This window comes from Saimiri boliviensis, chromosome 14, assembly GCF_048565385.1.
Source record: "Saimiri boliviensis isolate mSaiBol1 chromosome 14, mSaiBol1.pri, whole genome shotgun sequence".
NCBI classification, from domain to species: domain Eukaryota; kingdom Metazoa; phylum Chordata; class Mammalia; order Primates; family Cebidae; genus Saimiri; species Saimiri boliviensis.
The window spans coordinates 94984000-95011029 of NC_133462.1; the positions used below are offsets into that span (position 1 = coordinate 94984000).

Sequence of the window (27030 nt, forward strand, 5' to 3'; positions counted from 1 at the left end):
CTCAAAAAAAAAAAAAAAAAAGGCCGGGCGCGGTGGCTCAAGCCTGTAATCCCAGCACTTTGGGAGGCCGAGGCGGGTGGATCATGAGGTCGAGAGATCGAGACCATCCTGGTCAACATGGTGAAACCCCGTCTCTACTAAAAATACAAAACATTAGCTGGGCATGGTGGCGCGTGCCTGTAATCCCAGCTACTCAGGAGGCTGAGGCAGGAGAATTGCCTGAACCCAGGAGGCGGAGGTTGTGGTGAGCCAAGATTGCACCATTGCACTCCAGCCTGGGTAACAAGAGCGAAACTCCGTCTCAAAAAAAAAAAAAAAAAAAAGAGTTACCTCAGAGATAACAAAGAAATTATTATTACAATTTTGGATGTTACTTGTTTACAAAGAACACACAAAATTTTGCTGTGGAACACCTGCGGAGAGCAGCACGCAGCTATTTGGACCTGGCCCCACACGGCTGCTGCTTGCTGCGTTCTGCTTGTGTTCTGCTTGTGGTACTCACTACCGAGCCTGGGCCACCTTTGTGGCCTTGGGCTGAGTCTGTTTGCTTGAACGCTGCTTTGACCTTTCTTTGCTGCTGAGCTGTTTCCATTTTTTTCTTTTTCTTCCCCGCCCCCATCCCTGTAATGCTATTAAGGTTAGAAATATAGCATATGAAAGGTTAGAAATATAGGTTAGCATATTTAGGTTAGAAATATAGCATATGAAAATCTGTTGATTCTTAAAAATGTATTTTAAATTTCTGGGCTTAAATGTGTAACAACATAAACATTTGACTAATTCTGCTGCCGTAATTAATATGGAAGCTTCAGTTTAATACAGTTACACAGATCTGAAAAAACAATTTCTCTAAAGCTAACAACGACAATGAGAAAATTATCAGAATAATTACCGTCGCGTTAATATCTGCACACAAAATGTTTAGAATAGTAAGCTAGGATTCGAACCTAGGGAATTTGGTCTCAGAGAGAAAAAGTGTTCTGTTCCCAGTGAGTTCATAGTCAAATAGGTGCTTGGAGAGGAGGAAAACAAAAATGGAGTCACACAGATGAATGCATGCTGTAATTCTGGACAATTTTAGGAAGGAGTGGTATATGCTACTAAAAAAGCCTGAGGTTGCAAGATTTGACTTATCTAGAGGAAGATGAAGGCTTGGCTGTTGCCTGACTTGTGAAGAATGCATAGGCCTTTTTAACTAGATAAAGCTGTAGGGTGGGGGCCTGGAAGAGCTTTCCAAGCAGAGGACTGAGCTTCTGCAAATGGCCTGTGGCAGTCTGTTTGCTTAGCCTGTATGAACAGAGGGAAAGAAGGCTATCCTGGCCAGATGACAGGAAGTAAAGGGAGCTGAGTCCTGAATGAGGTGGGAAAAGGTGGAAGCCAGACCAAGGTGTGAATGTGTTGTACTGTATTTACATAAGAGCTCTGGGCAATATGTTAAGCTCTGGGTGATTTGATAAGATTGATGTTCCAAATGATAAGTCTGGCTCTAATGGAGAAAACAAGTTGGAGTAGGCAAGAGTAGAAGCCTGTGACCTGGGTGTGAGAATGAGATACTGGAGTAGACTGAGGTTTGTTGTTGGGCTCTTAGGTGACAGGTGTGATGAGGGGTAATGGAGGTAAGTAGAGATATTTCACATGTATTTAGGAGGTAAAAGTTTTAAAAATGATGCTGCATTGAATGTTGGTATGAGAAGGCAGGAGATTGAAAGACCCCAATGTGTCTATATATTCTTTATCTTTTCCAACCTCTGGGATTGATTATAATGTCTTTGGAGTCTTGTGAAATAGTGCTTCTTAAACTGAAGCTCTTGATTCTCCTTACTTCTGTGGAGATCCTGACTCAGGAGGTTTTGATTGAGGATCTAAAATTTGGAAATTCAGAGCCATTTGTCTTGTTTTGGATTTTTGAGGTATCTTGTTTGAACATTCTTACGTTCAAGCACATTTGGAAAATGCTGATATAGACAGTGTGTAAGATAGTGATTCTTAATATTGGCTACACATTAGAGTTGCCAGGGATGTTTTTAAAAATATTTATGCCAGGGCCCTACCTGAAACAATTAAATCAGAATCTGTGAGTTGAGCCTGGATGTTGGTATTTTAACAGGTAATTGGGATATGCAGCCAGTATGAACCTCTGAGTTAAATTATAATTCTAGAAAGCATGTGGAAAAAAAAAAACTGGGATAATATGAAGATAGAAGCATGCCAGGTATATATTAAAAATGATTTGTAAAGCACAACATGGACAAATTACTCAAAATAAAATCAATAAAGTAGTAAAGGTACTGAATTATGCTGTATCCACTGGGATATTTTCAACCTTTTCCAAAAGACTATATAAAATTGTTCTTCTATCTTCCAGCAGGAATTATTAAATAGTGTATATAGTACTTTATATACTTCTCTAAATTGGACATAAAGCAAATGTCTTAAATTGAGAGAAACTTTTCATGAAAAGAATCAAAGTATTCAAATGAAGATAAAGTAACTTTGGCCATTTAGCATGATCTGAGGTTATTTATAAAATAAACCAGGCAGAACTATCATTTCTGTACTCATAAGCTTTGTATTTTTATTTCTCAGTAAATTTTATGTTAAAAGACATTAATACTTGCTGTTTGTTATTGGATACTTATGTCCATTGTTGAGAATGCTTTGCATTTAAAAGCAAAGCACAGGGGCTGGGCGCGGTAGCTCAAGCCTGTAATCCCAGCACTTTGGGAGGCCGAGGCGGGTGGATCACAAGGTCAAGAGATCGAGACCATCCTGGTCAACATGGTGAAACCCCGTCTCTACTAAAAATACAAAAAAATTAGCTGGGCATGGTGGCACGTGCCTGTAATCCCAGCTACTCAGGAGGCTGAGGCAGGCGAATTGCCTGAACCCAGGAGGCGGAGGTTGCGGTGAGCCGTGATCACGCCATTGCACTCCAGCCTGGGTAACAAGAGCGAAACTCTGTCTCAAAAAAAAAAAAAAAAAAAGCAAAGCACAAATAAAAATATAACTACAAAAATGATTTCTATAATAATTAAGTTAAAAAATTAGAATGCCCGAGACCTAAAAGTTATTCTCATTCACAGGTGATATAAAGAGAACAACTTAGTTAGGTGACCCAAGCTTTAGAAATGCAAAGGTCTCTAGAGGAATTCCTGGCTTTACATTTCTATCAGTCAATCAATCTAGCTATCATTCATCTATCAAACAATCAAGTTATACTCAATCCTCAAAAACTGCATATTTAAAAGTTAAATTTATGTTTAAATCATAGAATGTAATGTTTTGACATATTTATAAACTTGTGAACCCCTTGCAACAAAAATAATGAACATATCCTTCAGCTCCCAGAGTTTACTCACTTATCTCTGCAATCCTTTGCTCCCACATTTCCTCATTCCCCATTCTTCATATATACAGAATATACTCCTTTTTTTTTGTTCTGTTTTTTGTTTCATCCAGAAAAAATATTTTGAGATTCATCCATATTGTTGCTTATACTAATAATTCATTTCTTTTCTTTTCTTTTTTTTTTTTTTTTGAGACGGAGTTTCGCTCTTGTTACCCAGGCTGGAGTGCAATGGCGCTATCTCGGCTCACCACAACCTCCGCCTCCTGGGTTCAGGCAATTCTCCTGCCTCAGCCTCCTGAGTAGCTGGGATTACAGGCACGTGCCACCATGCCCAGCTAATTTTTTGTACTTTTAGTAGAGACGGGGTTTCACCATGTTGACCAGGATGGTCTTGATCTCTCGACCTCATGATCCACCCGCCTCGGCCTCCCAAAGTGCTGGGATTACAGGCTTGAGCCACCGCACCCGGCCCAATAATTCATTTCTTGTTATTGCTAAGTAGTAGTCCATTACATATGATCACCTCAGATTTTCTATATTTCTTGATGGATATTCAAAGCATTCCTAGTTTTTGGCTATTACAAATAGAACTGCTATGAACATCCATATACAACGTTATAAGGTTAAAGGAGAGCAGTTTCAGAAAGAATATTTTCTTTCAGAACTTTGGAGTAGACTGGCTGAATCAAATGATAAGTGTATGTTTGACGATTTAAGAAAATGCCGGCTGGGCACGGTGGCTCAAGCCTGTAATCCCAGCACTTTGGGAGGCCGAGGTGGGTGGATCACGAGGTCAAGAGATCGAGACCATCCTGGTCAACATGGTGAAACCCCGTCTCTACTAAAAATACAAAAAAGTAGCTGGGCATGGTGGCACATGTCTGTAATCCCAGCTACTCAGGAGGCTGAGGAAGGAGAATTGCCTGAGCCCAGGAGGCGGAGGTTGTGGTGAGCCAAGATTGCGCCATTGCACTCCAGCCTGGGTAACAAGAGCGAAACTCCGTCTCAAAAAAAAAAAAAAAAGAAAATGCCAAAATATTTCATGAAGCAACTGTATCATTGCACATTCCCACCAATGTTTTCTCCATAGACAAACCCTCCAAAGGCCTGGATGGGTAAACCTGTCTGTAAATATTTCAGAATTCATGTGAGGGAGGGAGACTGGATCTGGTACTCTCAGTAAACCCTGTTTCTAGCATGGCACCTCACTTTAGCTTTTACTGTGCCTTCACAACCTGGATTCTGACACTCTTTGACGCAGTTTCTACAGAGAATAAATTAATTATCTCCTGAGACATAAAAAAGAGGAAATTACTTGGTTGCATGAAGTCAGAGAAAGAGACACAGAATCCAGTTGTCCTTTTACAGACACCTAGGCAATGCTTCATTTTCAGTGTCATGATCCCTAACCCCCTATAACTTCAGAAATACCTGGCGCCTCCGATGTCTAAAATTTTCCAGGATTCTAAAAGATAAGTTAGCTTATTTCTCATTGGAATCTTGCTTAGCTTCCACTTAGGCAACACCTTTCTCCTTTCTGTAAAGTCAGCTATCACCTAGCAATTTTTCCTCTTCCAAAAGTTGGTTAACATCTCTTGCTCTGTCACTTAATATGGTATTATATTTCTCTTATTGCTTAGCTGACACTTCAGCAATGTTTGGAGAGGGAGCAGACATAAACAACTGTATTGTTACATCTATGCAAAGTAAAACAGCGAAAACCTTTCATGCATGTTGGTTATTAGACTTGGCTACTCCAAGTCTCCTGCCCCTTCTAAGATCTCTGAATGTCTCCCATGATTTAGCAATGAATGAGGTAATGTCTTATGTAATAGGGGGGCTTCTAGGCCCCTCCTCTAGCACTTAGCTGTTTATTTTGATTGGGTGGCATGTGTTCTGATTGATCTGTAAGTTTCTTGAGTAGTTGGCATCTGATTCTGATTGATCCTGTCCATAATATACTCTGCTAAATAATTTTGATATCACTCTTGAATAAAGGAACTCTAACCCATATCATCTGAGGAGGAATTGAATGAAATGAAGTATGAGGTTAAGATAGTAGAGTTAGGAAGGATATTTTAATTATTTTAAAATACAGTAGGACTTAGTGACATGTTCAAAATAAACCATAGATTTAGATCTAGGGAAGAATTAATTTCAATATGAACATGAAACCTTATCAAAGTTCAAATGAGCAGTTCTATTTTTTCCCTAACTTTGGGAAGAATAATGTAGCTACAATTATATTTATCTCTAATATGTTATATACAACAGAATACATGATTTTAAAATATAACATGTATTTTACGTTTAGACTATAAGAGCAATGCAGCCTTTTACAGCAGCACGTGCTGAAAAACTTAGCATAGGAAAGTCTGAGTAAGAGGCTGGGCATGGTGGCTTATGCTTGTAATCCCAGCACTTTGGGAAGCTGGGGTGGGTAGATTACTTTAGCCCATGATTTCAAGTGGGCAACGTGGTAAATCCCCGTCTCTACTAAAATACAAAATAATAATAATAATAATAATAAATAACAAGTAGCTGGGTGTGGCAACCTGCACCTATAATCAGAGCTACTCAGGAGGCTGAGGTACAAGAATTGCTTGAGCCTGGGAGGTGGAGGTTGCAGTGAGCTGAGATCATGCCACTGCACTCCAGCCTGGGCGACAGAGTGAGACTTTCAAACAACAACAACAACCAAAAAAAAAAAAAAAAAAAAAAGGAAAGAAAGAAAGAAAAAAATAGGAATAAGAAAACAAACAGAAAACTGTCATTTTATAACTGAGAAATGATGATGATATATTATTTCCATGTAATCAATTCTTTTTAGTAAAATAAATTTGTCCTTTGAGGTTTTCCTACCTTATGTATTTGACATTTGAGACCTTATTTAAAATGTCTACATTATAATGATTTTCGGTCACAGGAGGCAGTACATTCTTTTATCCAAGAAAATTCTGGAAATCCCTAAAATGTATGTATACAATATGCATAACATGTACTGCAAATTGACCCATTGGCTGTGTTTGGGAGTTGTTTTGTTGGATTGTATTCTGATTTTGTTTTAAATCTGTGGAATTCTTAGAGTACTTCACTAAATCCAGTGGTTTCTCTGGGTCATACTCTTCCTCCATCAGTTTACTTACAGGATGATTATAAACCCCTCATTTAATTTCCCCAAATTATATTTCAGGCAAGGCTATGCTGTGTCATAGAACTTGAGTAAATGCAGATACATAGAGCACAATAGAGGTAGTATATTGCACTGCTATTAGAAATAGTTTCTCTTAGCGTGTAGATACTAAACAAACCAGAGAGTTCATGCCTTCCTCCTGGTAGGTTGCTGCTCAGTCAGGGACATCTCAGCTCCATCAGAAAGTAACTTCTGCCATCTGGTACCACGTATACCGGGAGATAATCTTCCTGGATGCCAGAAAGAATAGCAGGTCTCCTCCCCTGTTGTCCAAGGAAGTCGTGCTTATTTAATGATCTTGTATGTTTGACAGTGATAGTAGCCATTCCTTCATAAAAACCGCATATCCCACCTATGATGATGTGGTTAGGCTTTCCTGACCCAAGAAACACATTCACGATCGTTGCTATACATTTCTAAAAGATAAAACTATTTAGTCTTAACTTCATACGTAATACCAACATATGACTAAACATAGTTCATACTATGTTTAGTTTGGACTGAATATATTTATATGGGGATGGGGGGAAGAGGATCTAACTTTCCAAAGGCAAGTGATCCTAAAAGTAAAAATACTCAATTTACATTCACATACAGGATATATAATATTTCAACCTGCAGCTTCTGCACTGAAAATTGTTGAGATTCCATAGTTTTTCAAAGTCAGTATACTTGCTTTATATTTGTGTAACTAAAGAATCTAGTCCTGTGAGTTTTTTTTTTCTAAAACACTCTATTACAGAAGTAAATTAAAGTTTTTTCCAAGGAAAAGAAAGCTGCTAGAAATGTGTTATTTTTTATTTTTTTAAAATATGTTTATTGAGTTATAATTCATATATCATGCAATTAATTCATTTAAAGCATACAGTAATAGCTTCTAGTATATTAATAGATGTGTACAACTATCACTACAGTCAACTGTAGTTTTCATAGTCTGAAAAAAGTTTCCATGCCCTTTATTTATACACTCCCATTGCCCAATGCCTCTATCCCTAAGCAATCCCTGATATATTCTCTGTCTCTGTAGAATTGCCTATGCGAAACATTTCAGTAAAAATATTGTATAGTGATGTATATTAGTTCATTCTCACATCTCTATGAAGAACTGCCCAAGACTGGGTTATTTATAAAGAAAAGATTTAATTGACTCACAGTTCTGCATGGCTTGGGGGACCTCAGGAAACTTAGAATCATGGTTGAAGGGGAAGCAAACACGTGCTTCTTCACACGATAGCAGGAAAAAGACTTGTCAAGCAAAAGGTGAAAAAGCTCCTTATAAAACCTTCAGATCTCATGAGAATTCACTCACTATCACTAGGACAGCATGAGAGTAACCACCCTTATGATTAAATTACCTCCCACCAGATCCCTCCTACCACAGAGAGGGATTATAAGAACTACAATTTAAAATGAGATTTGGGTGGGGACACAGCCAAACCATATCACAATGTAAGGGCTACTTGAGTGACTCCTTTCACTTGGCATTATGTTTTCAAGGTTAAATAATTGTGTGGTGTGTATCACTACTTTTTTATGGCTGATAACCACTGTATGGCTACCACATTTTAAAATTCATCAAGGTGACATGTGGATGGTTTCTACCTTTTGACTACTGTTAGTAATGTTGCTATATAAATGTAGGTACAAATATTTGTGTGATCAGAGATTTTTATTCTTTTGGGTACATACATAGGAGTGAAATTTCTGGGTCATATGTAAGTGGTAGCATAAGTTTCATTTTTCTTAAAAGTAAAATTATGATATGTACTTTGGTGGAAATTTTATACATATGGATATATACACACATGTATCTCACATGAGATATATGCTATTTATAGTTAAAGAGAAAAGAGAGAAAAGGATAGAGATAAAAAGCACTGATAAGCCTACCTTTTTGTAAAATACACTTTTGGCTCTTTGGTGTACATATCAATAATACATCCAAGTTTCTGTCATAATGTAGATAGTTTCAGGTGCTTCCTTTGATGCTTAACATGATCATGGAAATTGGATTCATTATTACATCATGCAAATGTATCATAGTTTATTTAACCGATTTCCTACTACTGGACATTGTGGTCATTTCAAAACCTGGTATTATTAATACTTATTTTAATATATAGAGTTGGTGCATACATTTTGGTCCTTGGAATAAATTCTCAAGAGTGGGATTGGTGGATCAAAGATTAACATATTGCTACATATTGCCCATTTGAATCACATAATTTTAAGGTTTTGTAAAACAAGTTTTTATAAAACTTGAATGAGAAAACATATGAAAGGGCACTATCTAAACCAGGGTAGTCCTCATGTAATTATTTGAGCAATTCGAGTTGTGGGGAGAGAGTGGTATTGTGATAGAAATTTAAAAAAAGAAAAGAAAAGAAAAGAAAAGAAACGATGTGAAGCACCAAAGAGAAATGCTGAATAATGGAAGCAATGCTGATAGTTTGACTCAGAATGGTAGAAACTAAATGGCAAGAGAGATGATGTGGAGTTGGCTGTAGTCATCTTTTTCTAATCTTGGTTTTCTAACAAAACATCTGTGCTATTTTTTCTTTTTTTTTTTTTTGAGACGGAGTTTCGCTCTTGTTACCCAGGCTGGAGTGCAATGGCGCGATCTCGGCTCACCGCAACCTCTGCCTCCTGGGTTCAGGCAATTCTCCTGCCTCAGCCTCCTGAGTAGCTGGGATTACAGGCACACGCCACCATGCCCAGCTAATTTTTAGTATTTTAGTAGAGACGGGGTTTCACCATGTTGACCAGGATGGTCTCGATCTCTCGACCTCGTGATCCACCCGCCTCAGCCTCCCAAAGTGCTGGGATTACAGGCTTGAGCCACCACGCCCGGCCAGCTGTTCCAACTTTTAAAATTATCCAGCATGTTCCTGAATTTAACAGGTTTTAATTTCGAAGTTACTCTCTACTTTTCCATGCATTGCAACCTGGAAACAAATATGAAATCCATGAATACACAGTAATATTTTCAGCCATTTATTTGTTTACTGACTAACTTGTTCTCTGATTGGTAACATATTAAAGTAATATATTTAAAAATACTTGTACAGTTTGGTAAATGAATTAGTATGAATATATCTGACCCCAGGGATATTCTTACAAACGTCCAGCAGGCTAGGAAGAAATAGGCTGAGAGAAAAGTATGCTGGTATAAGTTATCTGGTTATGATTTCTTACAACCTTCTTGTCTGGATTAATTATAGTGTGAACAAATTTTAAAATGTCACATAAGTAATGTGTCATGATGAAACTGTATAATTAAAATATGGTTTACCAGTTCCTTTTCTCAGATTATAAATTACTGACCTTGTGATTGTATTAGTGCAGCTTTGTTAATTTTTCTCATGTTTAATGTCTGCCCAGAGGAATAGATTTGTTTATAATATTAATGAACCAAAAGATGGATGGTGAGAGTTCATTTTCATGGTCGATCTGATTTGTAAAAGGCTAATACAGTTATGTGAATTCAATGTTATGTTTATTTCTCTATTCTGTATCATCATCTAGTAGCTAAACAGATTGGAAGTCCCTTTTGGGGTCATCGCTCACATAGAATAGCAAAGCTGAAAATCAGTCGTGCAGTGAGATTAAAATGGAGTGGTTAGGAACATGAAAGTGGGGGGAAATATGTAAACAGAAAGAGTATGAAAGAGTGGAAACAGAGTTAGTCATATGAAAGTAGTTCTGGAGGAAGGGTTCAGGAAGATATGGCATTTGCATAAGTCAGGTCCTGCCACTTCCCAGGGTTAGTCGATCTCATAGTTATCATATCCATGCCTAACTGACTGGGTTGTATTGTATGTGTGTTTTTAATTCATAAGAATTAAAGTATAAATGGCCAACAGGTCTATAAAAATATTCTCAGCATCACTAATAATCAGGGTTGTCATCTTCCCCAGTTAGGAGCACTATTATTAAAAAGACCATAAATTCTTGCAAGCATGCTGAGAAAAGGGAACTCTTACATACTGTTGATGGGAGTGTAATTTAGTACAGCTATGAAGGTAAACAGTACAGAGATTTCTCAAACAACTAAAAATGGAACAACCATATGATCCAGAAATCATATGGTTATAACTCCTGGTTATTTCTCCAAAGAAAAGGGAATCAGTATATCAAAGGGAGACCTGCAACCCCATGTTTATTGCAGCACTGTTCACAATAGCTAGAATATCGAGTCAACCTGCGTGTCCATCAACAGATGAATGGTAAAGAAAATGTGGTATATATACACAAGGGAATTCCATTCAGCCATAAGAGAGAATAAAAATCTTTTCATTTGCAGCAACATGGATGACACTGGAGGCCATTAAAGTAAGAGAAACATTAGTTAGAAGAAATAAATACCTGTGTTCGATAGCACAGTAGGGTGACTATAATTAACAATATGTATTTCAAAATAGCTAGAAGATTTGAAATGTTCCCGACACAAATAAATGATAAATATTTGAGGTGATGAATATCCTAAATACTTGATCAATAACCTGATTTGATCCACTATACATTCCATGAGTGTATCATGGCATCACGTGTATGCCATAAAAATATACAAATATTATTGGTAAATAAACTACAAAGAATTATGTATAATAACCAACAAAAATAAAAGATCAAGGGAAAGTAATACTTTAAATCATGCAGGGAAATCTTCCAGTGAGTTACTTCAATGAACAGGAACGGCTTTTCCCTCATGCCTTTTAAAATGTCAGCATCTTGCTAAGCTAAGTGGAACTTTTGTATTTAAACACAGCACTGATTTGAATAATGTATTACCTTAAATGAAAACCAAACATTTCATAGTGATTGATTCAAATGCTGGGAAAAAAACAGCAATGAGGCATTTTTGAGATACATTTCCTTTTTTCTTATCTGATAAGATTTGCAAGAGTGTTATCAGTGATCTACATTTTTTTCTTCACCTAATAGACTAATGTTAGACTGGGCACGGTGGCTCAAGCCTGTAATCCCAGCACTTTGGGAGGCCGAGGCGGGTGGATCACAAGTTCAAGAGATCGAGACCATCCTGGTCAACATAGCGAAACCCCGTCTCTACTAAAACTACAAAAAATTAGCTGGGCATGGTTGTGCGTGCCTGTAACCCCAGCTACTCAGGAGGCTGAGACAGGAGAATTGCCTGAACCCAGGAGGCGGAGGTTGCGGTGAGCCGAGATCGCGCCATTGCACTCCAGCCTGGGTAACAAGAGCAAAACTCCGGCAAAAAAAAAAAATAGACTAATGTTAGAACCTAACCCAGGAGTAAGCTGTGACTCCATTGCATTCTCCATTAAGAAAAAATAAAATTTACCCAGGCCAAGGAGTCCAAGGCAGATACTGGACAGTGCTAGATACTTCAGGACTAGGCAGCAGCTGCCTCAAGTCAGCAGATAGCTAATAAAGGGTCAGGCACATCCAGGATGGTAGACAGGTTTCAGAGACAAATAACAGTGGGTAGGAAAGTACAGCTACTGGGATTTCAGGCTTAAAAACATTCCAGAGATAAAGAGATGAGCAAATAAAGGGAGAGGAAAATGAGAAAGAAAGCCTAGTAAATGGTACTACAATCTGATCAGAGTGTAGAAGTCACTTGATTTCTGATATATTGGATGAGTCTCAGGTTATATGCCAATTAAGTACAATTAACATTTTAGCCATTTCTTTGCTTCAAATACCCAAATATTTTATTCCATAATCAAATTTTCTTTTTTTCCTGTTAGTCTTAACATTGTTTGGCCATGTTAAACATGTATTTATATTGGAGGAATCAAAGATATATATTTAAAAATAATTCTGTATAGTACAGCTCTTGTTAGGGTATAAACACATTTGATTGAAGAATTTTCTTTGCTTTTAGATGACACTAAGAGAAAAAATACTGCAAAGTGATAAAAAAAATTATGGTGCAAGTAAAATAGCAATATTAACTTTTTTGCTGTTAGTATGCCAGGGTTACTTAAAGTTTGTTGTAGATTGACTACTGCAGAAAACAGACTCAGATGGAAATGAGTGTAAAGGATGTTTCTTAGGGAGTGGACTTCGGTTCAGCACTTGGGGTGTGGAGAAAGGAAAGAATTAGGGTTGGACAGAGGAAGAATTGCAGCTGTGATGCATTGCAACAGGGATGCAGCTGACTCCAAAGGGAGCCCTGAAGCTTGGGTAGCCTCGCAGAGTTGTTCCTCTTTGGGGAGAGGAGCTTATTGTTTATCTCCAGTACTTGGGTAGGGATTCACTGGAGAAGAGGTAATCTCTTTCAGCGAGGTCATACCCAGCTCGGGGTACATGTCCTTGAGTCTTGAAGGAAATAGGGCAGAGAGATCTGGGCACTGCAGTATTTATGACAATTCCTCCGTATTTCTATGGCCGTTTGTTTCATATAATTTCTCAGGGTGGCTTGTTTAGGACTCTGGTGGGACTTTCTCTTTGAAGAAACTTGTAAGGTTATAAGGGAAAAAGGTTAGTAGGAGAAATTGCAGCCCCAGCTGCTACTGGGGTGGCAGAGTTCTAGGCTAAACTCTCTGATTCATTCTGGAGCCCTTCACCTTAGTTCTTATAATGGTAGAAGGATGCTAACTTTGTGGGTAGCCCACAACTTCCTTCCTGTGGGGACCAAGTTCATGTTTACTTTTCTTAGGCTATGGCTATGGCAATTATGGGTTTATGATTAAAATTAGATGATGAAATACTAATGTCTGCGAACCACCTTGGTATTAAGCTGATTGCTCACTTCTCAAATGTGTAATAGCAGCTTTCCTCCTGATGACTAGGCCATGTACCGTTTCCAGGTTGGCAATTATCCCTATTCTGTTTGTTGTTGTTGTTGTTGGCCCTGAACACAAAGTGCCCAAAATGTTAAAGTGGCAGCTGTATTTTCTATCTGCTGGTGGAAGAGTTCTCTACACCTGTGGTGCCCAGAATTGTGGAAATGGGAAGCACGCATTCCAGAAGTGGGTTACTGGGGGTGATAGTAACAGAGCCATTATGGCTTCCATGCCTTAATTCTGAGACCCATATATTTTTTCTTTGTGGGATAGTGCATCAAATAATGGTCATTGATTTAGCATGCACATTGTATACTGGAGGATGGGGCCCTATTGTTAATTTCTAATAATGTTTAGAAATTTTACAAATGTTTCTAAACATTATTAGAAATTAATGTCAATGCCACTCAGAGTTTGTGAACACTGCTCTGTATACATATCGTCTAATGGAAGAACACTAGGAAAAACTCCCAGGAGCATAAACATCTTAAACAGAACTTGCCGTTGTGTATCAAAGACTCTGCTAATGGTGGAGTCTCCCAGTACAAACAATACGTATGACTTGTCCTCCGCTTTTCAATCTGGTTTGCTCTATAGCAGAATTAGAATTTAAAACACCATGTCAGCCAACTCAGTGAAGTTCAATTGTGAGTAGAATTCTGCTTCTGAATTCTTATAGTTTAAGTGATGGCCGGTGTGTTGTAAGCTCCAGAAACTTCTTTGAAAATGTGTGGGCAAAAAAAAAAATCTTTCTCTAATAGCTGTTGAAAGAATGCAGTCTCACTAAAGGGAATTAGACTAGGGGATATAGATTTAATTTCATTCACTTTGATTTAAAGCAAAATATAGTAAGAATTTGATAAATTTATGAACCCAAACTAACCAGAATCCTCAACTTAATTTTTGTTGTTGTTGCTACACTCATATAACATGAGAAGGAGACAAAGAGTAGAAACTAGTTCACACTCGAGATTTATGTCCCTCCAAAAATCACCTTCCAGGGATGCATGAATCCTGTACAGATTCAATCCAGTGTTCACATCCCATATTTACAATCCCTATGCAGAGGTAATGATGTTTAAAATAATGACTCAGAAATATAAAATGTAAAATGATCAAAGGAAGATTCAGTAACATTCTGGAGACTGTGCCTATTTAGGAAAGAAAATTTGCCTATGTACTTAAAGAATCACACACACACACACAACTGAATAGATTGACAAATGTTCTAAATTAACTCTGAGTTAATCTAATAATCAATTTCCAAAGCATTCTATTCACCTATGGTCTTACTCTGCTTGATTTAACCCATACCTCACTTGGTGGCATCTATGTCCTCAGTAGTTTAGGCAATTTTTTCTCAAAGCCCCATGTCATCAGCAGTGCAAGGTTAGTGGTATCCTGGTTCATACATGTGTGTGTCTTTCCACACGTCACACTTCTATTGAAGAAGAACTCATCCTAATTCTCTTAGTTCTCCAGAGAATTTCTAATCACAAAAGCCATGAGCTACAAGGAGTTCCCAAGAAGACAGTTCTCCTTAGCACTTCCCATTCACTCCATAGTCAGAGCCATGGGCAACACAGACTCAATCCATTCGACAAGTCAGTCTATATTGCATACCACACATAATAGTATATTTAACCAATATATAAATATTATAGGTTAAATATTCCACAACTAACAAGGTAGCACTTAACATCAAGAGGACAAAGAGATAGGAGAAAGGGTAAATGAGCAAGTCCCAGTGGGAGTGAAGAAGACAAAAGGATTCCTGGTCTGGTCCATTGGTCTCCCAAGGAGGAGACTTTGATGTGGAAGAGCCTTTAGAGGCTCTAAACTTTAGCCTTTAAAGTTTAGAGCTCTGCTTTGGAAGCAGAGCTGAAGCCATCACTCTGGTCTTCCTCCTCTTAGGCCAATGCCCCTATCTACATGTGTCATTTTTTGCTTCATTCCAGATTGGCAAGATTGTAATAATGAAAGATGACAGGGTTGCTTATGCACCTTGTATTCTTGTCTATTATAACTATAAACCTGAGTATATGTTTCCCAGAATAGTTAATCATCTAGTAGAAGAAGACAGTGTGATTTCTTGTCCTGTAAATCATGAAAACACACCTCCTGTATCTTCTCTTAATGTTTGCCATATTGTTTTTCAGGCTACAAGGAATTGGTCTCAATGTCATTGTGTATAAATACTGCCCATTGGTCTCTCCTTATTAGTGGATGCTGACTAACATTACAAGGTAATAATTGGTTATACTGTATGAGGAGAATAACAGCTTATAACAATATTACTTGCAATAAACTTCATAGTTTCTTTTCCTAGTCAGTGAAGCAATTGTTTGGCTTTATGGCTACACAGACAGTTTTTTTTTTTTCATAGATAGCTAAGTTTATTTTGTCATAAGGCAATCAGGTGGCACAAAAGTATTAACAACTACAGGAAACCAACATCTAGCAAAGAAATTTGAAAATCATGTTCACCCTGAATAAACAAGTGCCTTTAAAAAAATTCTTCCAACTTTTAACATCAAACAGAAAAGTTTAAAAAGAAGTACTGTAAAGACACATGCGCCCTTTATTTAGATTCACAGATTAACATTTTCTGGGATTGGCTTTGTGTGTCTCTTTGTCTCTTTTCTTCTTCACATACACACTCATTTTCTCTCTCTTACATACATGTACATATACATGCACACACACATTTTGGGGAGCTCTGAACTGCTTGAAAGCAAATTGCAGACATCAAGATTATACAAAAATACTTAAGGGATTTTTCCCAAAATTAGCACATTCTTTTATATTACTAAAATAACAATCACAAGACATTTGCTACTGATAATTAATATTATGTAGTATACAGTCTAAATTTAAATGTCTCCCCTTGCTTTCAAATATTCTTTATATTAGTCAGGGATCTTATATTGGATTTTTTGGTCATGTTTATTATTTTCATCAGTCTAGAATATTGCTTCCCCTCCACCCTTTTCCCTCATCTTTTACAGCCTTGACATTTTTGAAGAGTCCAGACCAACTGTCTCATAGAATATTTCTCAAACTGGATTCATCTAACTGTTCTTCTGGATTAGACAAAATGTTTAGGCAAATATTATGTTTCCCATTGCATTGTATTGGGAAGTTTATAATGTCACTTTATCTCAATATTTGTGAAGCTAAGTTTCATCTCTTTGATTTAAATTCCATACTTAATAAACATTTGATGGATAATAGAGATATATGAATGTCCTTTTCCTAACAATATGTTAGTGTATAGTGCTAGGAGTAATTTCATGCCAGAATCTCATATTACGTTGGTGGTATTTGCAAAATGGTATTTTTAAAATTCAGACATTTTTCTAGGTCAGGGGCCAGTAGATTTTTCCAGTAAAGAGCCACATTCTAAGTCTTTTAGGCTTTGTGGGCCACATATGGTCTCTGTTACATATTCTATTTCTTCTTTAGCTGTGTAAAAATTATTAGCTAATGGACTGCAGGAAAATGGTCTGCAGCAGGATTCGGGCCATGAGTAGTAGTTTGTCAAAGTCCTGTTCTGTGTTATAAAGAAGAGCTTTCCTTTTCTTTGTAACGCCTGTGTGCGTGTGCGTGTGCGTGTGTGTGTGTGTGTGTGTGTCTCTCTGTGTGTGTGTGTCTGTGTCTGTGTCTCTGTGTGTGTGTGTCTCTCTGCGTGTGTGTGTGTGTGTGTGTGTGTGTGTGTGTGTGTCAGGGAGAGAATGAGATTCTTTAATAACTTTATTTCTTTTATAGAGTTGGTCTCTTTAAGTTTTTTGTTTTTTAAATAAATACTCTTTGGATTTAACTTAAGTAAATAACATTGTCTTAAGAAAATTTCAATTTCATTTTCTTCTATGCTTTCTGATACAATAGCCACTAGCTGCATGAGACTGTTCAAATTTAAACTAATTATAATAAAATTATAATTAGAAATTAAATAAATTAATAATTAGAAAAAATTTAGTTTCTTAGTCACATGAGCCACATTTAAGTGTACAAGTATTCACTCAACAAACGTAGTTAGCGGCTACATATTGAACAGTGCAGATGTTGGACATTTTTATAATTTAGAAGTTGAATTGGATAGTAATAAATGCAGATTTCAAATGTATTTGCACAGAGTTGTGCAAAATAGTCCCTCATAATTAGAGATAACAATTTTTTTCTTGTCATTTTTTGCTTTTATGCTTATTTCCCTTCTTACTAATTTGTCTCTTTTTTTTTAAGGTACCAAAGTATTTATTATATCTACTATTTTTCTGTTTTTATCTCACATTTTCCTTTCCTTATGCTTCCTTTGATTTAGTTTATCAGTTTTTTTTTTTTTTGAACTTTTATTTTAGGTCCAGAGGTACCTGTGCAGGTTTATTATATAAGTGTCACTGGGGATTGTAGTACAGATTATTTAGTCACCTATGTGGTAGGCACTGTACCTTATAGGTAGTTTTTCAGTCCTGATCCTCCTCTTTTCTTCATCCTCAAATAAGTCCCAGTGTCTATTGTGTCCATGTGTACTTAATGTTGAGCTTCTACTTGTGAGAACATGTAGTATGTGGTTTTCTGTTCCTCTGTTAGTTCATGTAAGATAATGGCTTTTACCTTCATCACTGTTGCTGCAAAGGACATGACCTCATTCTGTTTTATGGCTCCATCATATTCCATGGTGTATATGTACCACATTTTCTTTATCAGTCTACCATCAATGGGCATTTAAGTTGGTTTCATGTCTTTGCTATTGCGAATCATGCTGCAATGAGCATACGCACGCATGTGTCTTTTTCTTTTCTCTGTTATCTTTCTTCCCTCCCTCCCTCCCTCCCTTTCTTCTTTCCTTCCTTCCTCTCTTTTCTCTCTCTCCCTTTGTTTTTTTCTTTCTTTCTCTTCCTCTGTTTCTTTCTCTTATCTTCCCTCCTTCCTGTCTTTCTCTCTTTCTCTTTCTTTTTTCTTTCTTCCTCCCTCCCTCCCTCCCCCCTCTCCTGCTTTCCCTCCTTCCCTCCCTCCCTCCCTCCTTCTCTCTGCTTCTGTCACCCCGGCTGGAGCACCATCTTGCCTCATTGCAAGCTCCACATCCCAGGTTCAAATAATTCTCCTTCCTTAGCCTCCCAAGTAGCTGGGACCACAAGCACTAGCCACCAGATCCAGCTAATTTTTTTTTTTTTTTTTTTTTTTTTATTAGAGGCTGGGTTTCTCCATGTTGCTTAGGTTATTAGGCTGGTCTTGAACTCCTGACCTAAGGTTATCTGCCCACCTTGGCCTCCCAAAGTGCGGGGATTGCAGGTGTCAGCCACACACCCGGCCTTCACCACTCCCTTTTGTATCCCCCAACTCACACCTTGCCCATGCCACTCATGCATACCCCCTGCCTTTCCCCAAGGTCATTTGTGAGTCCTGCACTAAATGGCCTTCAGTCCAGAGACCAGACATCAGACAGCAATCTGGACCTCTTCCTTGATGGGAGGTGAAACCTCCAAAAGAGGAAAATGCCTGCTATGGAGCCTGCAGGCTGAACACAGTGACTCTCCAGGCAAACAGCTAGAACCGTACTGAGTAAAAGCTCCAGCTAGAAAGAAAACTTCCCAATCAACTCTTCCCTGATCCCATTTTACAGATGGAAACATTAAGGCTCAGAGGAGAGGAGGCAGAGCAGGCATTGGAACCATAGTCTCCTGGCTCCAAAGCCAAGTTCTGTCCACGCAGCCAGGCTGCATCCTTCCTTCTATAAATGTTTATAACAGTATGTGCTGGGCACTCTCGTTAGGCCCTTTTACACATATCACTCAGTCTGCTTTTCCCATTCATTTGACAAGTGTTTACTGAGCTCCTACTGTGTGTCAGAGCTGGACTCGATACTAGGGACATCTTGGTAAAAAACTCAGGCAAAGTCTACCCACCTGGGGTTCTAACAAGACAAAGAGAGGGTTGGCGCCATGGGCAAGGCTGTGAATGTAAAGAATAAAATGGTGGGGTCAGACAGAAAGGGTGGTCAGGGATGCTCTCTGCATGGAAGGGGCATCTTCTTGGCTTTGAGACCCAAATGCCAAAATACCTGTGAGTAGCAGGCCATGCCCATTCAGTAACAGAGCTGAGCCACAACCCTCCATAGATGCCAAACCAAACACCAGATCAGGTCAGCAATGAGGGACAAAGACCATGGCCTGCAAGGGTCTTGCCACCTGAGCTCACAAGGGGATTTTTGTTATGCTTCTTTTATTATTATTATTATGGTGGGGTTGGGGGTCCTTAGTGCACAAGACACACTCTAGAAACCATAAGTCAGGATCGAGGCTGCAATCCCTGCTCTGCCCTTGCTGTGTGACCTCCGGCTGCTATCGCCACCTCTCAGAGCCTGCTTCCTTCCCCTTCTGTAAAATGGAGAGTCTAATAATACCCACCTGGCAAGGGGGTCCAGGGAAGTCAGTGAGCTCCTTCATGTAAATAGCCGATGTCTGTACGTGGCCCCGGGTCAGAGATTTGTAATGGGGATTGAAATTACTGATAAGTGGCCAGGCATGTTGGCTCACACCCTTAATCCCAGCACTTTGGGAGGCCAAGGCAGGTGGACCACCTGAGGTCAGGAGTTTAAGATTAGCCTGGCCAACATGGTGAAACCCCATCACTACTAAAAATACAAAAATTAATCGGGCATGGGGGCGTGTCCCAGCCACTTGAGAGGCTGAGGCAGGGGAATTGCTGGAACCCAAGAGGTGGAGATTGCAGTTAGCTTAGATCATGCCACTTCACTCCAGCCTGAGCAACAAGAGTGAAACTTGGTCTCAAAAGAGCGAGCAAGCAAGCAAGCAATTACTGATAACCTTACAGGTTGTCAGAGGTACACAAGGGACTCAGAGGGGGGGACCACACTCATCCTCTCACACACAGAGAGGGGAGCAGCCTACCTCCCCAAGACCACACAGTGACGGGCTGTCAGCAGCTGCATCACCCCAGGCTCTCCATTATGGCCCAGGGTTTCTGATGTGCCCTGGAGGGGCCCTTGGGCCTCCCCCTACCACCTCCACTCCATTCCTCACTTTAGCTCTTCTCTGTGGCCCCTGGTTATGGCCAAAGGCTGGGTATCTTAAGAGTTTGAGGCAGCCTGATTATCTGTCTGTTCTTTCACCCAGAGCCAGAGCACCAGGCCCCATGCCCATCAGCTGTGATTCTCCACCAGTTCAAAACCACCTAAGGGCTGGCTGGTTGTGCATGTGGAAGAGGGGGTGCTGTTCTTCCTCCAGGATGACAACATGATAGATTGAAAAGTACATGGGAGCCTGGGTGCAGTGGATCAGGCCTGTAATTTCAGCACTTTGGGAGGCTGAGGCTGGTGGATCACCTGAGGTAGGAGTTCAAAACCAGCCTGACCAACATGGTGAAACCCCATCTCCTAAACATACAAAAATTAGCTGGGTGTGGTGGCATTTGCCTGCAATCCCAGCTCCTCGGGAGGCTGAGGTGAGAGAATCACTTGAATCCAGGAAGCAGAGGTTGCAGTGAGCTGAGATCACACCACTGCACTGAAGCCTGGGTGACAGAGTGAGATTTCGTCTCAAAAAAAAAAGAAAAGTACATGGGCTCTGGAGGCAGAGAGATGGAATTGAATCCCAGCTTTTACTTCTCAGCTGTGTACCCTTGGACAAGTTCACTTCTCTGAGCTTCAGTTTTCTCATCTGTGAAAAGGGAACAACATTTGGCTTGCTAGGGGTCTTAGGATGACTGGGAAGTGTCTGGCACGTAGTAGGTGCTCAACGTGTGTGCTTTCCCATGGCCATCTAAGAGTCCTCAGGGCTGCCCTCCTGGCCTTCTCCCACAAATCCTGTGCCTGCATCTTAAATGGGTACTCAGGGTGATAAGAAGGCACAGGTGAGGGAGCCAGGCTGGATCCACATCCACGCATGCACATTGTTAGGAAAACAAGCTTTTAATGCCTGGTCCTGCGGCTAGTGGCTGAGTATAAAATGGGACCCAGAGCCAGCCTCTCCCTTCCTCTAGGCACACCAAGGCAATAGTGTTTTTTTTTTTTTTTTTTTTTTTTTTTTTTTGGAGACGGAGTTTCGCTCTTGTTACCCAGGCTGGAGTGCAATGGCACGATCTCGGCTCACCGCAACCTCCGCCTCCTGGGTTCAGGCAATTCTCCTGCCTCAGCCTCCTGAGTAGCTGGGATTACAGGCATGTGCCACCATGCCCAGCTAATTTTTTTGTATTTTTAGTAGAGACGGGGTTTCACCATGTTGACCAGGATGGTGTCGATCTCTTGACCTCGTGATCCACCCGCCTCGGCCTCCCAAAGTGCTGGGAATACAGGCTTGAGCCACCGCGCCCGGCCGGCAATAGTGTTTTAAAGGAAAGGAGGCAGTGGCATGGAGGCTCCAGAGACTGAGCCATTCCTATGGAAGAAGGGAGGCAGTGGGGCCCACTGCTGAGTGCCATCTGGCAGGTGTTCCATTCTACCTTCCTCCTGGGACCCACAGCCTCTTCATCAGTGATGTCTTCAGGTTCACTGTCCCCAAGCTGCTTAGGTGAGTCCAGACTTCAGGAGCTCTGCTAAGGCTAGTGGTCTCTTAATGGTATCCCTCAAGAGTCAGAGGGCTTCAGCTCTCATGCCTCTGCCTGTAGATCTGGTACTCAGGACACTGGAGGGTGGGTGAGAAGGATACTGAAAAAGGGAAATGATTAATGAGAAAGTGACTGTGCCCCAGAAGGGCAAATAAGCTAGCTCTTACATGACCGCGTCAATTAGCTTTTGTTGTAAAATGCCCCAAGAGTGGCTTAAAATGATAAGTGGCTTCATTTATTTAGTTCATGGTAATGTGGGTCAGTAACGTGGACTGGGCTCAGCTGGGTGGTGCTTCTTTTCTTGGCTGGGTTTTCTCATGTGCCTGCAGTTGTGTGTCTGAATCTGGGATGGCTTTCTGTTCCATGTGGGTTCCCATCCTCCAAAAAGCTAGCTCAGACTTGTTCATGTGGCTGCTTCAGAGGCTTCTAAGCAATAGGCCAAAAGCCACTCCACCCTGTTGGTCAAAGGTGGTTTTGTGGCCAGCCCAGATTCAAGTGGTGTCTGCTCAGCTGCTGTAACAGAGCATCACAGACTGAGTAGCTTCAACAACAGAAATGTATTTTTCTCATGATTCTGGAGGCTGGAAATTCCAGATCAGGTATCCACAAGTTGGTTCCATCTGAGGCCTCTGCCTTTGGCGTGCAGTTGGCCACCTCCTCCCTGTGTCCTCATATGGTCTTTCCTCTGTGTGTGCCCTGGTGTCTCCCTGTGTGTCTACATTTTCTCCTCTTGTAAGGACGCCAGTCAGACTGGATGAGGGCCCAGCCTAATGACCTCGTTTTAACTTTATTGCCTCTTTAAAGGCCATATTTCCAAATACAGTCACATTCAGACATACCGGGGGTTGGGGCGTCGACATACAAATTTTGCGAGGACACAATTTAGCCCATAACAAGGGGGAAGAAAAACACCATCTCTTGATCTTGAGGAGCTGCAGTAAGATTGAGAAGAAGCATGGACAGTGGGGGACATAACCGAGATCATGATTGTGAAAAAGTTGACTCATCCCCCACACCTGGCCTGGTTTTCTCAAAAACAACACACATGGGCACCTCCTCTCACCAGCTGTACCTTCTCCCTCCTTCCCCTGCAAGCCTTTTCCTGGAGTTTATTGGTGATCCCAAGCCTCCGGCCTGGAAGTGCCACCTCCTCGCAGTGCTGATGTTCCTCTCGGCCTGCCTGCAAATGCTGTTTAAGCAGCAGAACACGTACTGGCTCAAGGTGCTGCAGATGAGGCTGCAGTCGGCCATCGCTTGTCTGGTGTACAGAAAGGTGAGCCCTGGGGGACACGTGCAGGTCTTCCCAGCTGGGAAAAGGAACATAACTGAACTGGTTGGTAGTAATGCTATCAGCAGCTGAGAATGCTTTCAGTCTTTACTTATTAGAGTCACTCATGATATATTCTCACTTCCTTTGTTATTTCTCTTTATTTGTATGTATTTATTTTTTTGGGACAGAGTCTCTACCCACAGTGACTTCCCAGAGTGCTGGGATTACAGGTGTGGGCCACCTCGCCCGGCCTCCCTCCCTTCTTAAGTCTGAGTCATATTCTGCTGTGCGGATGGATCACATTCTGTTTATCTTTTCATCTAATGGTGGACCTGTCGGTTGATTTTGCCTTTTGGCTGTTGTGAATAGCACTGCTGTGAGCACAGGTGTGCAAATACCTCTCTGAGTTCCTGCTTTCTATTCTTTTGGAATGGATGGCTGTGGCTTTGTTAGAGCAAATGGTAATGCTGTGTGTAAGTGTTTTGAGGGACCACCATTTGTAAAGTGTTTTGTCATTGTTGTTGATATGGAGTATTACTGTGTTGTCCAGGCTAGAGTGCAGTGGCATGATCAGGCCTCACTGCAACCTCCTCCTCCCAGGTTCAAGCCATTCTCATGCCTCAGCCTCCTGAGTAGCTGAGATTACAGGCACTGGCCACCACACATGGCTCATTTTTGTATTTTTAGTAGAGACAGGGTTTTACCATGTTGGCCAGGCTGGTCGCAAACTCCTGGCCTCAGGTGATCCGCCCACCTCGGTCTCCCAGAGTGCTGGGATTACAGGTGCAAGCCACCTCACCTGGCTGTTGTAAAGTGTTTTAATCATCCTGTTTTACTGTTCTTCAGCTGGGGTTGTGATCTCAGCCCTGTTTCTCTCTGCTCCTGCTAAAGAACTTCCCATAGGCAGCCCAGTCCCCACCTCTGTCCAGGAGACAGCATACCTGGAAGTGAAGTTGGGTCGGTCCTGCCTCAGTGCTGCTTCTGTTTTAGGTAAATATCCTGTGGGGTCAGGAGAGAAAATCACAAGTGCACCTGGGGAACACCATGGGCATCCCCCAACTCAGGACTGTGGGAGAGATGGGGTGTTGGAGGAGAGGTAAACCTGGAAGCCAGTTAGCCCCACTCTGTCCCTTGCCCCTACTTTTTTTTTTTTTTTTTTTTTTTTTTGAGATGGAGTCTTGCTCTGTCACTCAGGCCTGGAGTGCAGTGATGCCATCTTGGCTCACTGCAACCTCCACCTCCCAGGTTCAAGAGATTCTTCTGTTTCATCTGCCTGAGTAGCTGGGACCACAGGTGAGTGCTGCCACACCTGGCTCATTTTTGTATTTTTAGTAAAGCTGGGGTTTCACCATGTTGGCCAGGCTGGTCTCCAACTCCTGACCCTAGGCCATCCACGCACCTTGGCCTCCCAAAGTGCTGGGATTCCAAGTGTGAGCCACTGTGCTCAGCCAAGCCTTGCTCCATTCTAATCCCACTGCTGTGAAAGGCTTCTGGAAGCTCACAGAAACAATGGCCCCAGTATGATGGCTCCCATTCACTTGCTCCCAGAGTTCTGGGGACACACAGTGAGGAGTGATTGTTTTTCTCACTCATCTAGATGTGATGAGCCTGGTCAAAGAAGTTTGCTCTTGCTGACTTCTAGCTGGTCGGCCCCTGCCCCGTGGAAATTGCCCCCACTAAATCCTTATGCCTCAGTTTACTCAGCTAACTCAGATCTCCAGCCCTGCCTCAGGCTGGGTTAGGCTCCTCCCTGTCATGCCATGCAGGAATCTCCCATGTGATACTTACTTACTTATTTGATTGATTGATTGATTGAGATGGGATCTTACCCTATCACCCAGGCTGGAGTGCAGTGGTACAATCTCAGCTCACTGCAACCTCTGCCTCCCGGGTTCAAGTGATTCTCCTACCTCAGCCTATTGAGTAGCTGGGATTATAGGCACATGCCACCATGGCCTGCTGATTTTTTAATTTTTAGTAGTGACGGGGTTTCTCCATGTTGGTCAGGTGGGTCCCAAACTCTTGACCTTGTGATCCACCTGCCTCAGCCTCCCAAAGTGCTGGGGTTACAGGCTCACACATGCCTGACCTGTGTGACACTTTAATGAAGTAAGGTGTGTAGGTGATGGCTGCCTGATCATCTTCCCACCACAGGGCAGGGCTAGGGGCTATGTTGTCTGGAAATTCCTCAGCTCTTTAAGCTGGTAAGGGAAGAAGAAAGAGGGAGCTCTCGGGGGACATGCGGCGAGGTTTGGTGGGGACATAGCTCACCAGATTGTATCTGGTGTTCCCATGTAACTTGTAACGGCTCTCGTGGAAGGTGGCCTAGAACCTCAGGGAGTGGGGGTTGCTCACTATCACCTAGGGGTTGGGGGAAGAGAAGCTGAGGCTGTACAGAGCCAGCAGGCAGGGCGGAGAAACTAGGGCCCGGTGCGGTGGCTCATACCTGTAATTCCAGCAGTTTGGGAGGTGGAGGCAGGTGGACCATTTGAGGTCAGGAGTTTGAGACCAGCTGGCCAACATGGTGAAAACATCTCTACTAAAAATACAAAATTAGTCAGGCTTGCTAATGCATTCCTGTAATCCCGGTTACTCAGGAGGGTGATGCAGGAGAATCACTTGAATATGGGATGCTGAAATTGCAGTGAGCTGAGGTCATGAAAGAAAAAGAAAACGAACTTGCTCTGCCATTGTGGCTACAGGTGCAACCCCTGATGTGTCCCTTCTGCCCTGCTCCTGCTCCAACATCATCCACAACCCCCAGCTGTGGATTTGAAGTCCTGCAGTGCAGACAACGTGGATTTGCAGAGCTGCAAGCCTGACATCTGTCCTGCAGCAGGAGACAAAGAGGAGGGAGCCCTGAGTTTGAGCCAGAGGCAGGCTATGGTGTCCCCCTGCAGGCCCTGGTTCCATTGTGTTTTGACACTCCCCCATATCCTCACACAAGCCACCCCCATTTTCAGCATGATTAGAGATGCTCCTTGACTCATGACGGGGACATGTCCCCATAAATCTATTATAATTTGGTAATAGCAGCCAAATGCAGTAGCTCATGTCTGTAATCCCAGCACTTTGGGAGGTCAATGTCGAAAGATTGCTTGATCCCAGGAGTTCAAGACCAGCCTGGGCAACACAGAGAGATCCTGTCTCTGAAAAGAAAAAAAAAAAAAAGTGAAAATATCCTAAGTTGAAAATGCATTCATTTATTTTTTGAGACAGAGTCTCACACTGTCATCCAGGCTGGAGTGCAGTAGTGCAGTATTGGCTCACTGCAACCTCTGCCTATCAGGTTCCAGTGATTCTCCTGCCTCAGCCTCCAGAGTGGCTGGCATTACAGGCATGAGCACTGGGTAAATTTTGTATTTTTAGTAGAGATTGGGTTTCACCATGTTGGCCAGGCTGGTCATGACCTTTTGACCTCAGGTAGTCTGCCTATATCAGTCTCCTAAAGTGCTGGGATTACAGGCATGAGCTACTGTACCTGTCCTATTTATTTTTATTTTTATTTTTGGAGGTGGAGTCTGGCTCTGTTGCCCAGGCTGCAGTGCAGTGATTCCATCTTGGCTCACTGCCTGCAACCTCTGCCTCCCAGGTTCAAGCGATTCTCCTGCCTCAGCCTACCAGGTAGCTGGGACTACAGGCACCCTACCACACCTAGCTAATTTTTGTATTTTTAGTAGAGATGGGGTTTCACCATGTTGCCGAGGCTGGTCTTGAGCTCCTGAGCTTAGGCAATCTGCCCACCTCAGCCTCCCAAAGTGTAGGGATTACATGTGTGAGCCACCATACTCATCCCGCAAATGCACGTAATACGCCTATCCTACCAAGCATTGGATGTGAGCCCAGCTGACGTTAGGTTGAGAGCAGTACTAAAAGGAGA

The 27030-nt window shown here is 41.4% G+C and overlaps 1 protein-coding gene across 2 annotated transcripts in view; it reads left to right on the plus strand.

Annotated features, from left to right (window-relative positions):
• Positions 1 to 27030, plus strand: part of LOC141581106 (tubulin beta-8 chain-like) — a 537263-nt gene that overhangs the window by 1626 nt on the left and 508607 nt on the right. The window lies entirely within an intron of this gene.